Raw genomic sequence first — 13847 nt, 5'->3', positions numbered from 1 at the left:
GAAACAAAACCTTTTTAAAAGGCTGCTAATGACCTACTGCACGGCAGCGTCTCTGGAAGTCAAGATCTTCTTCTAACATCTACATTTTTTTGCCAGTTCCTTCCCTTTTTTAACTATACAAATCATTTAGATCGTAGACAATTATTAGGCTGTAAGTGTTAACAAAAAATCGGATTTAACCTGAATCTAATGGCTTTAAAAACTGAACTGGTACCTTCTGGCACGGCGTTGGGTTATCAGATATTAGCATCAGAAATACGTCGTGTATAAAAACCTTCGGTTTTGACAGCAGCGATAAATGTATATTGATGAACTACTAATATGATTCGAAACACTCAGGTTATTTTTGATGTCATAAGAGTGTATGCTTTACTGAGTCCATGTTGTAACTCCAATCCGCCTATGAGCGAACTTGCAAGTAAATATATTATTTAGAAAAGCCGACAGCGGTAATTTTCAGGGAAATTCGACCACAGAAGAAATCTAAATATCTGACCGAGATTATATTTTAGATACTTAAATACCTTACAGCGTCCGTGTACACAGACAATTAAATCCAACCTATTATATAGTTTATGAGTGTTCATCCTAACGTTACTGGAGCTGAGCTGTTATCTTACGCGCTATGTGCTTGCGGGCTTTTAGATGACAATATATAGATGATAACGGATTCAACAAACTGATACAAACATTTTTTATTTAAAAAATAATTTTTATTTCGAAGTGCCCATGCCTAGGCTGTTTTCATTCTGCAACTGCGGTTCTGCAGGCGGTGACTATTACCATCCTTCTTGCTCTGCCTGTGTTCAAAAGTTAACTTAGTTGCCCAAGGAAAACAAACTGTTTTAGATATCAATCCTAAAACACGCAGTGCACATCACAGGTCGTACTAGCCTTGATCTCTCGTGAACGCTTAGCTAGTGAGGTATCTAACCTGGACCCCGGCGACAAGTTTCCGTTACTGTTTCAAAAAGTATTTGTTCTGTTTAATTGTAGAATCCTTATAGAGGTTTTGTTATGGTGTTCTTGTTATGGTTTGCAAGAATCTGCTTTTGCCTCTTCAGCATCCGCGTGCTTAGTCGCAATGCAGTAAACAACTGATTTCGGGTAAGTTTTTAACTTCGGCGGGGATTAGTCGAGAACGAAGACACTGAACAGGATTTGAAGACGATTTTTCTGCATTCTTCATGATGAGCGTATGGTTTTGTGTTAGATACGTAAAATTTACAGCATTAAGACAGCGAATTAACGAGAAATTGCCACCCAAAGTACGTTCTTACATATCGTCGCCCTCCTGCACTGTTCCTGTCTTAGAATATTGTTTTTGAAACAAAATATGAGATGGCAAGGGCAATTCTTTGCCTCGATTTTCTTTACTTTCGGTAGTACACTTTTACTGTGAAATTCAGAACGCTTATTATCAAAAAAGCTTTTCGAGCGTAACTACGTGTGAACGGCCGATCAATGCACAAACACGCTAATTCTTAAAAAACCAAATACGTCTACTTACCTTAAGCGCGACATCAGCGAAAGATAAGCAAACGCTTATTGTAGTATCAATAAAAAAATTACCGTATCAGTAACGATGTGATTTCGTCCTCCATATAAGCACCTCTGACAGGACTCCGCGTCTCTCCGCCCATATCCCGTCTCTGTTAGCGTCCCGACCCTGACAGGTGAACCCTGCGCCATACGACATAGTGCCAAGTAGAAACTCGTGTACTGCAGCGCGTACGCACTTACCACGCTTATACAGTTTGCTCTGAATATAAATATTATAAGCCTGCAGACAGGCGACGACGGCTTTCCGATAATATGATTAGTTATTCCGAACACAAAATGCTTGCGAACGTCAGACGAGCTACTCTCTAGAAAGATGGACATTATCAAAATGAAGATCAAACCGATGACGCCAAAAGATATCTTATTGACAAGGTGAAACAGTTAAGGGGTGCATGCCGTTCAAATATATTTCGCCTAGGAATTTACCAGGCGGTATGTGAAAATGAATTTGGTGTAAAATAGGGTGCGTTTTATATAGTATGGATTATACTTTACCTATATTATTTTTGTGGCGGAAGTTTCCTAATAGAAAGTTTAAAACAGCTGCTTTTTCTTAAATAAACAAGCAGAGCGTAAATACAGAAAAGGAAAACGTTTAAGTTGCGGAACATCGTCTTCACTAATATACCATTCGTAACTTATCCATTCGCAAACAAAGTTCCACATATTCTAATATCTGATTGAGTCGCCAGTTATTATTTGCACAATCCATGCTAGGCTTCTCTGAATATAGGGTGAATAGAAGTTTCATTGAGGGTCTTGAGTAGCTCCGATGCTAATGTACTCAAGCTTCAACCAATTGAGTAAGAGGATACGATGGCATCGAAGTGCCTCTGAAGGCAATTGTATGAATGTATTCCTTGAATTTGCTTTGTTTTTATATCATATTTCGCACCGCTCTAATTAATCCTGCAAGTTTTCTCGCAAATGCAAAAAGTGCTGCTCCTCCAGGAAACCGTTAGTTATTTCCTTATTGTAACAGAAAAGGGCACTTCCCTGTTATTAGGACGATAATTATTTTCTTCAATGCGTTAACCGTCTGCTTTTTGGGCAAGTGCCAGTAGTTTTGCAACTGCCGGCTACGGTATTTTTCGTTTGCAGTGATGCTAGTTTTGGAACAATGTTAAACATTAGGAAAGGTGTATAAATATTCCGGAGGAAACGACTACATATAAACGTTTCTATATATATAAATGACATATACAAACGGTTTCTCATAAGAAGACGCATGCAAATGTCAACTTTATCCGAATGCTTTATATATATATACGTATACAAAAAACTGTTCACGAGACTGTGTACGGAAACGAACTAAAAACGCTTCGCGTTGACCTTATGCTTGACAAATGGCTCAGCGAATACTGGGATTTTTAGCCTTCAGAGATTTGCCGCCTTCAGTTAGCCCAGTACGATTGTTTGCACGCAATATAAAAGTGAAGTTAATGAAAAACACATTAAAATAATTACAACAACTTTTTTTTGCTGTTAGCTATATGAAAGTATACCGTAATTTGCTTTGTGCCATTAATGCAAGACGTTTTTTTTGACCTTAAATCGTTCTCATAGTGAACTTGATGAGGATTCAAATCGTATCTATTTATCGATATGTGGTAATGTTCGTCAGAATCTGCGTTTGGCATGTCTATTTGTTAGTCATCAAATCCCCCAAAGATCAAAGCCCCCCACTGTAAAGTTGGTGCAACAAAAATTGATTCCTTATCCTATTTGGGTTTGTGAAGCGCATAGTTTCACGTTAAGGGGGTAGCTACAATAAGTAGCGTAGTAAATAACGGCGGAACATATGAGGTGAGATATAAGAAGTGGATAAGTGCCTCCTTTATATCCAACATTGTTTCTGAGCTAGAGGCATGACAAACAAGCATCTCGTAGTCGGCAGCTGCTACAGGGAAGACTGCAGACGATTACACAATGAGCAGCTGGCTAAGAGCTTGACGAAAATAATTGCCAAGGTAATTTTGTGATAGTTTTGTTGTCGGTCAACTAAGCAAGCTGTGAGTGTCTAGAGGTGAAATAAAAGATAGAAATATAGAACAAACAAATAGAAAGCATGCGTTCATAGAACTGTTTTCGAAGGACGCTTACTTGGATGGTGTTTTTCTATTCGATTGCTTGTTGGCCAGCATTGAAAAAACGTAAGAACCTCAATCAGCCTTCTATTTGTGCTATATGGGAAAGACTGGCGTGCAGTCACTCAATCAAACGACGGGACGTCTATGTTTGTCGATGACGCGCTTCTTGGAAACTTGAATTTACTCTATTTTTTTTGTGACATACAGAATATAACTTGTTCACAAGTATCGCGCGGTTTGAAAACGGGCGGGAAAGTCTATTGACAAGTCGATTCCATCGGGCTGAATAAGTGTACTAATTTTATTCAAAGAAAGTGCATAAGTAAGCGTATATACAATAAAGAACACGAGCCTGAAGTGTACCTCTAATGTTTTTCATGGCACACGTTTTAGCTGTCAAAGCCAAAACATAGCTGTTAATAGAATGGAGGTATGGGGAGCGTTGTGGAGTCCCGTCAAAAGTGCTTATTCGGCGCGACAGGGCTTTCTTTCGTTTTTTGCTGAGGCGCACCAGTCGCGGTCGCTTACCTTTGTTGTCGTTATATCTGAAGTAGCTCGTTGTGTTAGCTTTTCTGAGGGTGTGCCGTCTGCCTCACGTAGGAAACTTTTGTGTGAAAAGAAACTAACGAACGTAAGGGAAATTGACGAGAAATAAATGCTGTTTATTGTGCAATCCTCTTGTAGCAGCTCCTCTACTGGAAGGAGGATGTTTTTATGTATTTAAAAAGAATCATATAGGGCGAAGGCGATATGTTTTCATTTGGAAACAGTTCACAAGAGGACCACAGTACGACTTTGCATAACAAATGGTAGGTGTAGCTATCGGTGGATGTCTTCTGTATCTGAGAAACAGAATTGTCTCAGATTATAAAAAATCTTTTTTTATAAACATACGGCAGATGAAGTGAACAATGACGTCAGCTCGTTGACATGGGACGGGTTTTCACCGGTGGTTATCCTCGAACATCTAGCTAAACGTGGCGCGTAGAACGTAGAACTTCATAGAATACTACGTTTATTGACTGAAACCGTGACCCACGCTGAAGTGGTGAGCTTGAACTGGAACTTCATGCAATTTATAAATTGAGAAACCACGATGAGACACGAGGTTTTTTTTGTTTCCTGTTTCAATACCGCCATGTCCTTACCTGTTTCAGTGTCATATGAGCGACCTTGTTAACCCATTTCTTTTATAGGACCCCGTATTCGCGGCTACTTTAACCTAGATCTCCTTAAAAAACTACATATGCATCTCATTAAAAAAAAAAAAGAAAGAAATATAAACAAATAATTTGAGGGGATACGAGGAAAACGTTTTGATCCAAGCGGTTGTTTCAGATGAATTTTTATCTCAAAGATGTCGCTAAAATACATTGATGATTTATTAAATATGTGAGTTATACGGTCTATACATTGTTGGGTCTCGGCGTGTCTCTTCTATAGGCCATACCAGATAGTATCTTGTTTAGCTGTATCCCATTACTGCTGTTGCATATAGCCATTTACTATATTTTGCCATTTACTAGCTGCTATAAAAGGGGCGTAACAGTATAATTCGGACGGCTTTTTGCGCAGTCCCGGAGTGTCTTACATGTTGTTAATGCCAAAAGGACATCGTTAATCCGAGTCTAATTATGTAAATATAGCAGTCACTAGGTTGTATGTACGCCGAAAAGGTTATGATCCCTTCTGGCGACGTTGTTTAAGGTTCATCGCCCTAATTTACCTCATCCGACTATTTCGACGCTCTGTGCACACAAATACAAATAAATGTAGCGTTCTTCACTGAAGAACTGTCTAAAAGGTAGATCTCAACTGTGACGTCCGTGTGCTCAACAAATATATGCAAATCATTGCAGACTATAATGAGTGTAAACTATACTGAGTACTTTTATTCACCGATCCAGTAGAGGCAATTTAACAAATGTGGCAGATAAATAGCTAGATGTTAAGAAAACTAGTTTTGTAATTCTAATTGTTTGTTGAAAGACAACAAGATCGTCCCTTTGGATTTGGCTTTTGTATAGGCTATTGGATTGAGCACTAAACCGTGCAGTCGTATTGATTTTAAGGGTTGTAAGATTCGACCTATTATATTCGCATTTTTATTTATCTTTTGATTCCGTGCCGGTAGTTGTTTTCATGCTATATCAATCCTAAGTAAAAGACGCTCCTCTTCACTCAATGCAGGCTTTGGAGAAACTGTTTTTCGCCGGTGTTATCTTTCTAAACGTACTCTAATCCTTGTAACTTTTATTATGTACTCACAGATTAGTGTCTGACTGCCTTCACTCTGAGGCATCCAGTTCGCTGTGGCATCGGTCCTATGTGGGCCCCACAACCCATCACATGTTAACCGTACGTCAGACTGTCTAGATCTTATTTGGAAGCGCATGGATAACGTATTTACGATACCATTATTTCCTATTGAGTAAGCCACACGGTAAACACTTGGTATTATGAACAGGTGAAACCAGATCAACAGTGAAAGGTAAATATTCCAACAGATTTTATTCGTCGTCCACATACAGACGGCTTACGTGGATCACACTCGAACAATGCAATATGTGAAAATACTGTTAATTTTGCAACAATAATTCCTACACACCATTATTGCTTATTGAAACTCACTGACACAACTGGATACAGCGATAGAAACAAATAGATCGCATGTATGATTACAGTAATATTGAAACACTTACCAATTTTCTATTACACATTTGGCAACTATCAGTGTCAACCCAAAGAAAGGCGTCCCGAATTCTGCCTCCGGTTTCCAACCTAGACCACCGTGTACCCTTTACCCTGGAAAAAAACAAGTTACAACTCTACCATTACACGTACATAAACTGAATGGCCTGGCATCTATGTTAGTAGCTAATTAAACGACAGTGGCCGACCTCTTTATTTTTTCAACACACTTCCTCTCCGCTGCTCCTTTCTGTTCCGCACCTTTTACCACTGTGCGAAATGCGGGTGTATAAAAGTCGTTAGAGGAATCGTCTACAGAGGCGTCATTCGGAAACCTATGATAAGCTAGCTGAGCATATCGGCACATGATTACTGCAGTTTGTTCTGAGTACATAAGTTTGTGTTTACGTTAGGCTCCATGCCCAATGGGCATCAGCATATGCCATGCCCAATTTAAAGCCATGCAGCTGACTTAGTACAGACAATCCACTTTTGAAATGTGTGCATTTTAAGAGAATGCTATGACCCATCTCTATTATCTTAATTTATATATATATATATATATATATATATATACACATATAAATTTCCGTCATAACTTAGCAACGTAGTAATGTGTAGCAATAACAGCATCGGTGAAGTTCATCGCTCATGTGACATCGTGGCTTGGAACATTTTTTGCGTTGTTTTATTTGTCTGAACTTTTCGAAATAGGTATTTCGACGTTCTGTGATTTGTAAAGGTAACAGAGTTAGGTATCATTGACTAAGGCTGAGTACATGTTCAAATTTCAATGGTGATTTAGTAGATAAACGTTTCATTTGCGGACCCATGAAATCTATAGTATGAAAGCTATTTATTCACTTGGCATGATATTATAGCTCTGTGATTTGGTTCTCTTGTCATGGATATCATATCTAGGTAATTACTCTGTTAGATTTTGCCAAAATAATGAAGTGTTTCGACCCAGCCCAATTTTTGGGTAAGTTAAAACAGACGATCCTCCAGTGTTTATTTCAGCAATAATTTGAAATTAAAAGATCAGTTCGCTGCTGCACTTCTTTCTACTCCCTATGGACTCATAATGCGCACGATGAAATATCGTGAATGAAATTTACGAAGTACCACGGGAAAAATACGTATTGCTATCTGGCAAACGTATCGGCTCTGGCAGCGCTTATTATTGCCCTATAGAGAGTTTAACAGAAGTCGATGAAAAAGGAAAGTAGATCATTAAAAGCTAACCTGAAATGCATTGGAGGAAAGGATCATTACTTCTAACTTTTTTTTTTAAGTATTCAGTTCATTTATGATTAGGGCTATCGCACAGAGTACTAGGGGAACTGTAGTGTTGCGTATATAATAATGCCAATGGCCAACAAAAATAAGAGGCGAGATGCAGCGCGCGCGCTTCGAGTAGTTAGTCAAAGGTGTCTCGCTAGCGTCGACCCTCATTCGTTTTGAAACATACCTCGAATTTTAAAAAGAATCATGGATGGTTTAGATGGACGAAGATACTTATGTTACTTCAAACTAGAAGAACATGCAAATCGGCTGACATTGACTTCTACACCCGAACCGCGATATATTATAGGTGAATAAAAATTAAAAAATACGATGAATACGGAAGACTAATCCGCGTAACTGGAACTGTGTCTGTAAATAGGTAAGTAAGTGAACCACTGCAATTGAAGGTAAATTGAAACGGCAATGGAGGCTCTCGGCGAGCGATGGCATCGTCGCCAACACGTCTGTTACGTGTCTTTCATGATGCAATTCTACGGCTCTTTTGAAGAGCGAGGCCTTTGTCCAGTGTAGCTGCTCGAGATTCCCTACAGTGAATGCCTTTCAGATTATGCTCACCTTGTATATGACCAGGGTGCAACCAAGAAGAGGTCGAAAAATCGGAGCGCGGTCTAAAAGAACAGTCCCTTGTGGCTAAGTATTGAAGATAAAGCTATCCAGGTCCTTTTGCATTTTTTCGCAATATGCTGGAAGAAAGTGGAGCCGTTATTCGAGGACAGCAACCACTAGGCGCTAATGAACGCGATTACTCCTGTAGATAACTAAGCTTCTGCCTAGAGAAGAACGTTTAGCATATTTTTGGGCCTACGTATCTTCTCGGTAAGAAAGGGAAAGGAACAGGACGCAGGAAAGAAGAGGGCTTAAGTTGTCATCCTGGACGACACCTGTAGTCTAGGTAAACGTTCCGAGAACTTACAATCGATCGTCGTCCCGTTCTCTGGGAGTGTCGCCGCCATTAGATTAGGCACATTCGCCGACAGCGCCTTTTCAAAAAAGAGCCTAAGACTAAATTCTTTGCTACAGAGTCGAAAACTGTATGGGAAACATTGAGAAGATATGCTGCTGGAAGTTATTTTGAAGTTTGCTTGAGGTTGGCAAGTGGGATATTACGTGCTGTATCGCTCAAATAATTTTTCTGCATCCGTGTTGTCCTTTAGGCATGCTTTTCACACTGCCCAAGAACGAGTTCACTCTTTTCGCCACTAGATACTAGAGAAGTTTATAGCAAAGGCTTTTCTTCGTGATCGCATGCCACAGCGTCAGCTGTCGCGAGTGGCTTTTGTGTTTGGGTATGGAGAAAAGCGTTGCATCGTACTATTACGGAAAAGACATTCTGGAATGAGGGCATTTGTCGTCCAGCGGTCACCAACAGCGCCAGTCCTAAGGCGAACTCAAGGTGTTTACTCTGCATTATGTTCAGTTCAGACCCTCTTTGAGCCTAGGACTTCGAGCGCCTTAGTCATTTTCATGACAGGGAATCCAGCAGCTCACGTACACTTGTTGTCTCTTCGTGCCAATCTACATTGAGACGTCGCTAGTTGACTAGGCGAAGTGGTCGATGAACGCTGATGAGCTGATGGGACACGACGTGCACCTGCAGGGAGCAAACCATTTGAATGGCAGCTCCTTTTATGAGGGTAATCGTTCACTGTTCCAGATAATTCTTGCGGTGGTTAGAACATATCTTCTGTCATAATACTTCAAGGGCTTTTTGCGTTGTAATGTTGCCAATAGCCTAAAGATATGCTGCGCACGGCGAGAAAGGTAGCCGTTATGATCAAACCAAGATCCGTGTCTATTGAAGCTGTCTGAGCAAATGCAAGATTGTGAAATGTCGACAAGATGACCTGCATAAACCTCAATATCAATCGAGTCTGGCACTGAAAGAATATCATGAATTTTTTTAGAGACTTTTTGGTGCTCCGTCCACCCGGTGAGGGTTTATTACGCGGGCCACTCATGGTCACAAGCAATATCGAAAAACCCAATTTTAAAGAGATATGTGTTTAGACCTCTCCTTCCTGTCAGAGAGAAAGCGATTCTTTCCAACGTGTATGATTTTATCGCTGCTCGCGTTTGTTGCAAAGATATCTATAACGGAGCTTACTTCGGGTCCGAGAAAAATGATACTGTGCTTAACTTTTTAGAAATCATGCTCTATCAGCATATATGGACGGGCTAACGCACGAGTTCGTGTGGACTGGTGAGGGCATATTGAAGTTTGCTTCCACGATGATGGAAGCTCCAAAAGAAAAGCCTACATGCCTTGTAGGCCTTCGCGCAGCTTCTCTACGAGAATCAGTGGTCACTCTTTGTCACTTGTTGCACGTGCGCTGCCACAAGCCCTAACCTTAGGCTAGACAAGGCAATGTCATTGTTTCCCTAAAATAAGGCCTTCGACTCTATGATCGCAAAATCCGCGGCTGGAACGGCCAGGATACACTCGCTGGCAGGGCATTGCCTGGGCAGGGCAATAGGTGAAATAAAATTCCGAAAAGTAGATTGGGCTAATTGTTCAGGTTTCTGTGAGCACAATAACGTCGACTGAATCCCACGTTTTCGGTGTGGGTAGCGCCGTACGTTAATGACCTTTCGCAAATCTACTGCATAGCCTTTAGCGTTTCCCATCACTTTGGCTTTAAACTCTGCACATTCGAGGCCGGTTACAGGATTTGAGTTCCTGTTTCTGGGCATCGTTTGTATTTTCCGCGTGATCAGGACTTTACTCAATTGTCAGTAATGGTGAAAGCCACCGTAATCTCATGATGGCTGACGACACGTCGTAGGGCAGATGCGAGTAATATGGAGTTATCTTCAAATATCTGGAGCGCCAATACGTTTTGGGCGCGTTTCTTACGAAGGTAACAGGCGGTCTCGGCTGTTACACTCAGCCGGACGGTCTATACTGACGCGTCTCCTCCGGGCGAGCCATCAGCGTTACAAATGTGTCCCTGCAGTTCGGCTCCACTCCTCTCCTGTAGGCCATTTTGATTATGTTGGTAGGTCAATTTAAAACCGCTAGTTCAAGTTCGGTACCACCAGATAGACACCATCCCAATTGAAATGCTAAATCATGTACTTGTAAAGGAAAAAACAATTGGTACATTTGTGGAATCTGGAGATGCAGTTTATTTTATGCCTTAGTGACCCCAGCCCACCGGTTTACTCCTCATATACTGACCTGAGAATCAATTTTTAATAGTAAGAGTACTATATCACATTGTTCATTGTTCTTGCAATAATTCAGCATGAAGTATGTTCATCATGATTTTATTTTCAACAACGGTTCCGGGTTTCTATTATTAGTTTTTTTTAAGTCAGGACCGTGTCAGATGAGATCATTATGAAGTGACTTTGTGTTTGTTACACAGATCTTGCTTTGAGTTGCTTGATCTTTGAAGGCGGAACTATTGTGACACTGAAATACCCTTTGCTCGTAGCAATATCAATAATTCTCATCCATAAAAAGAGAGTTAATTCATTTGGCGATGCCATATGCAATTTTTCCAACTTACCCAAATAACTATATAGGCCGCTCTCAACGACTTGCGCTCCGGAGGGGCACAAAGGCAAAAGCACACTTTTTCGGGCCGATGAAAGGAACAGATATAAAATGCAGCACGAATACCAAATGTAAGTTATGTAAAAAACAATTCAGTGGCTGAATTTCTCCTTCTCGAACTCCATGCACTGATATCGAGCCGTTTAAAATGTTGAAGTGTTTTGCTACTACATTACATTACGCTACTATATAAGCTATATTTATTTTCGTAACTAACGATAGGTACCTTATCGGACATGAGCTCTTTCAGGGGTTCGACAATACCATAAGCCGCAACTAGCGCTGTCTTTGTTGACGGGAACAATACATGGGTGTTTTCTGTTATACAAACTGCATATCAAATTCGTTGTTAGCTCGGCCTGTGTGACCGTTTCGTAAGCGGTTAGGCGTGCAGTATAGAGGACACTTATGCCTATGATAGGACAGGCTGAGACCCCGCAATCTTTTATCATACCGCGCGTAAGAATTTTTTTTTTGACTGTAAGGTCTCTGACGTGGAGACTTTTGCGCTGGTAGTTGCCCAGCTAGGGTTTGGCAGTGGGAATCACTGCTCTGTTTGTTCACCGCAGCTGCCTTCTATTTAATCCTGTTCGTGACGATCTTGTAAGGAAGTTCGGACTTATCGTTTTTAACCGCTTCTGCCTGTTCGAACCATTCACACTTTATGCTGTTTTTAATGAGGGCTTTCAGTCTCGTATGCTCTGTTTTTAATCTCCGTCTCTATCTGTATACCCTTGGACTTTCCTCTTTTCCTCCATAGTCTCCCTTTAGCCGTCAGATGATCGTACTCTGTGAAGTGTGCCTTAGCCGTATGTATATGAACCCGGCCACGGTAATATTTTCGCCTCATCGGTCGGCTGGTTGCTTTTCACTTAGATGAGAACTACTATCCGGATAGGTTTCCGTCTAATCCTATGCCGAGTAAAGTCACTTGAGTTTTGTGCCGACCGTCGGGACTGACCATGCTAACCTAAACGAGGACTTTTCTGCTATATCCGCCATAGATTCTGTGCTTTCTTTATTCTATTTATCAAGAAAAAGTACATCTATATCGCGTTAAGTTCCTCTGTTGCCCTCTAGTCATGTATTTTTGGTAATTACCAGTTCAATAAAAGACACTCTCTATATATCTTGGTGGTACGAACGAGTCATGTCATCATTGATTCCCGCTCAGACCTGTTCGGCATTCAATCTTATAAAGTGACTTTCCTTGCGAGGGTGTACCTGCTGCTCGCTGGTTCAGCACTGCATTAAAATTCCTAGTGATTAAAACCTGGTTGTGTTTGCATACGTCACTCTACGTCTAAAAGGAACCTTGTGGTTTCCTTTATAGGTCTGTTAAATGAAAAGCAGTGAATGTATTCTATTGCGATCGAGCCAATATTTATATAGGAACACCGTTTCCTTCGTTCAATTCCTCTTATTGAGATGCTTGACTTGGTCGTTCAACATATCGCTGTGTCTGTTCTACTAGCCACAAATTTAGAAGGAACTGCGTTCCGCTATAGCTTTTTTCGCGTTATCAAGGGAAACGTACCATGGGCGTGATTACATTTATAAAATTTCACTTGAAACGCTTTAACCATGTTTTGTTCCTTTTTTGCAGTGCAGGCTGAGCCCATCTTCGCCTATTATCGCTTTTGTGGCCTTTTCTCTTTCGTCCTTCCTACTTAGTCTTGAGATTTTTCGTTGCTGTTCTTATATAATCATCTTTACAGGCTGCTTACTTGGCTCTTTTTTGCTGCCTCTTTTACTGTATCTATTCCAATACCTCCTTATATCTGGGGCACGCCCTCTGTGACCTTCCATTTTGTAAGCATGGCAATATGGCTTCGTAATCTAATCACATGCCTTGAGTGTATATCCCATCGTTCCACATTTCCTCTGAAATGTGTCCAACCTTATGACAGATAAAATATGTCGAAATCTGGATCCATTCTTTTAGAGAATAGTAGAAAAGACATCTGGCTTGGCAATGCCAGATTTCCTTTCGGGAGAGCAGTCTGTTAGCCGGCAATCATAAGAAAACTGCTATACTTGACCACCATTAGTTTCTGTTCATCGAAAATCCTGGGTCTTTCGACCTGAAGCCCAACAACTATCTCCTAGTTGGATAAACCACCACCGCCAGTGCGAGCAGGAATATGATCTGTGGGGGACATTCAAATATCATTTTGGATGTCTTGCTAGTGAAATGAAGAGGCGTCTGAATTGTAAGTTAGAAGTTAATTTAGAATTAGTTTTATCTGCAAAGTTTTCGAAGTTACCAGGGCATCATGACTTACGTTTTCGCTAGTAGAGCTCTGCTTCCTTGATCGAAGTCAGATCGCAAGAGGCTTTCTCAACTAGCCAGTCTTCTTACCAATGGACTTACGGATCTATTCAATAAACAAAAATCACTGAAACGTATCATGCTATCCGTTATCTGATTTTGTATCTGCTAATTTTCACTGTATGCGATCATCTGTGAACTGCAAAAAATCGAGTTTTACGGGAAGCCGATTTACCGTTGCGAATGGTGCCAAATCAAATCTCAGAAACCTCGGAAGCATCAAATTCATGCATGGCCTGTAATTTGACAAGACAAACTATCCATTTCCCGGAATGCGGCCGAATACAATGGGGTCCGATGCGTG

General features: G+C 40.7%; 1 long non-coding RNA gene across 1 annotated transcript; it reads right to left on the bottom strand.

Moving 5' to 3' along the window:
- Window positions 1-1051: 1051 nt before the first annotated feature.
- On the bottom strand, window positions 1052-11564 carry LOC111245745 (uncharacterized). Its single transcript, XR_002671443.2, has 5 exons — window positions 11438-11564; window positions 6356-6458; window positions 5922-6077; window positions 1573-1683; window positions 1052-1183 (listed from the first exon to the last, which is right to left on the bottom strand). It is a non-coding gene; the product is annotated as an uncharacterized LOC111245745 (long non-coding RNA).
- Window positions 11565-13847: the final 2283 nt, after the last annotated feature.

This window comes from Varroa destructor, unplaced genomic scaffold (assembly GCF_002443255.2).
Source record: "Varroa destructor unplaced genomic scaffold, Vdes_3.0 BEIS01000002.1, whole genome shotgun sequence".
Lineage (NCBI taxonomy): Eukaryota > Metazoa > Arthropoda > Arachnida > Mesostigmata > Varroidae > Varroa > Varroa destructor.
This window is presented reverse-complemented; position numbering and strand designations above follow the sequence as displayed.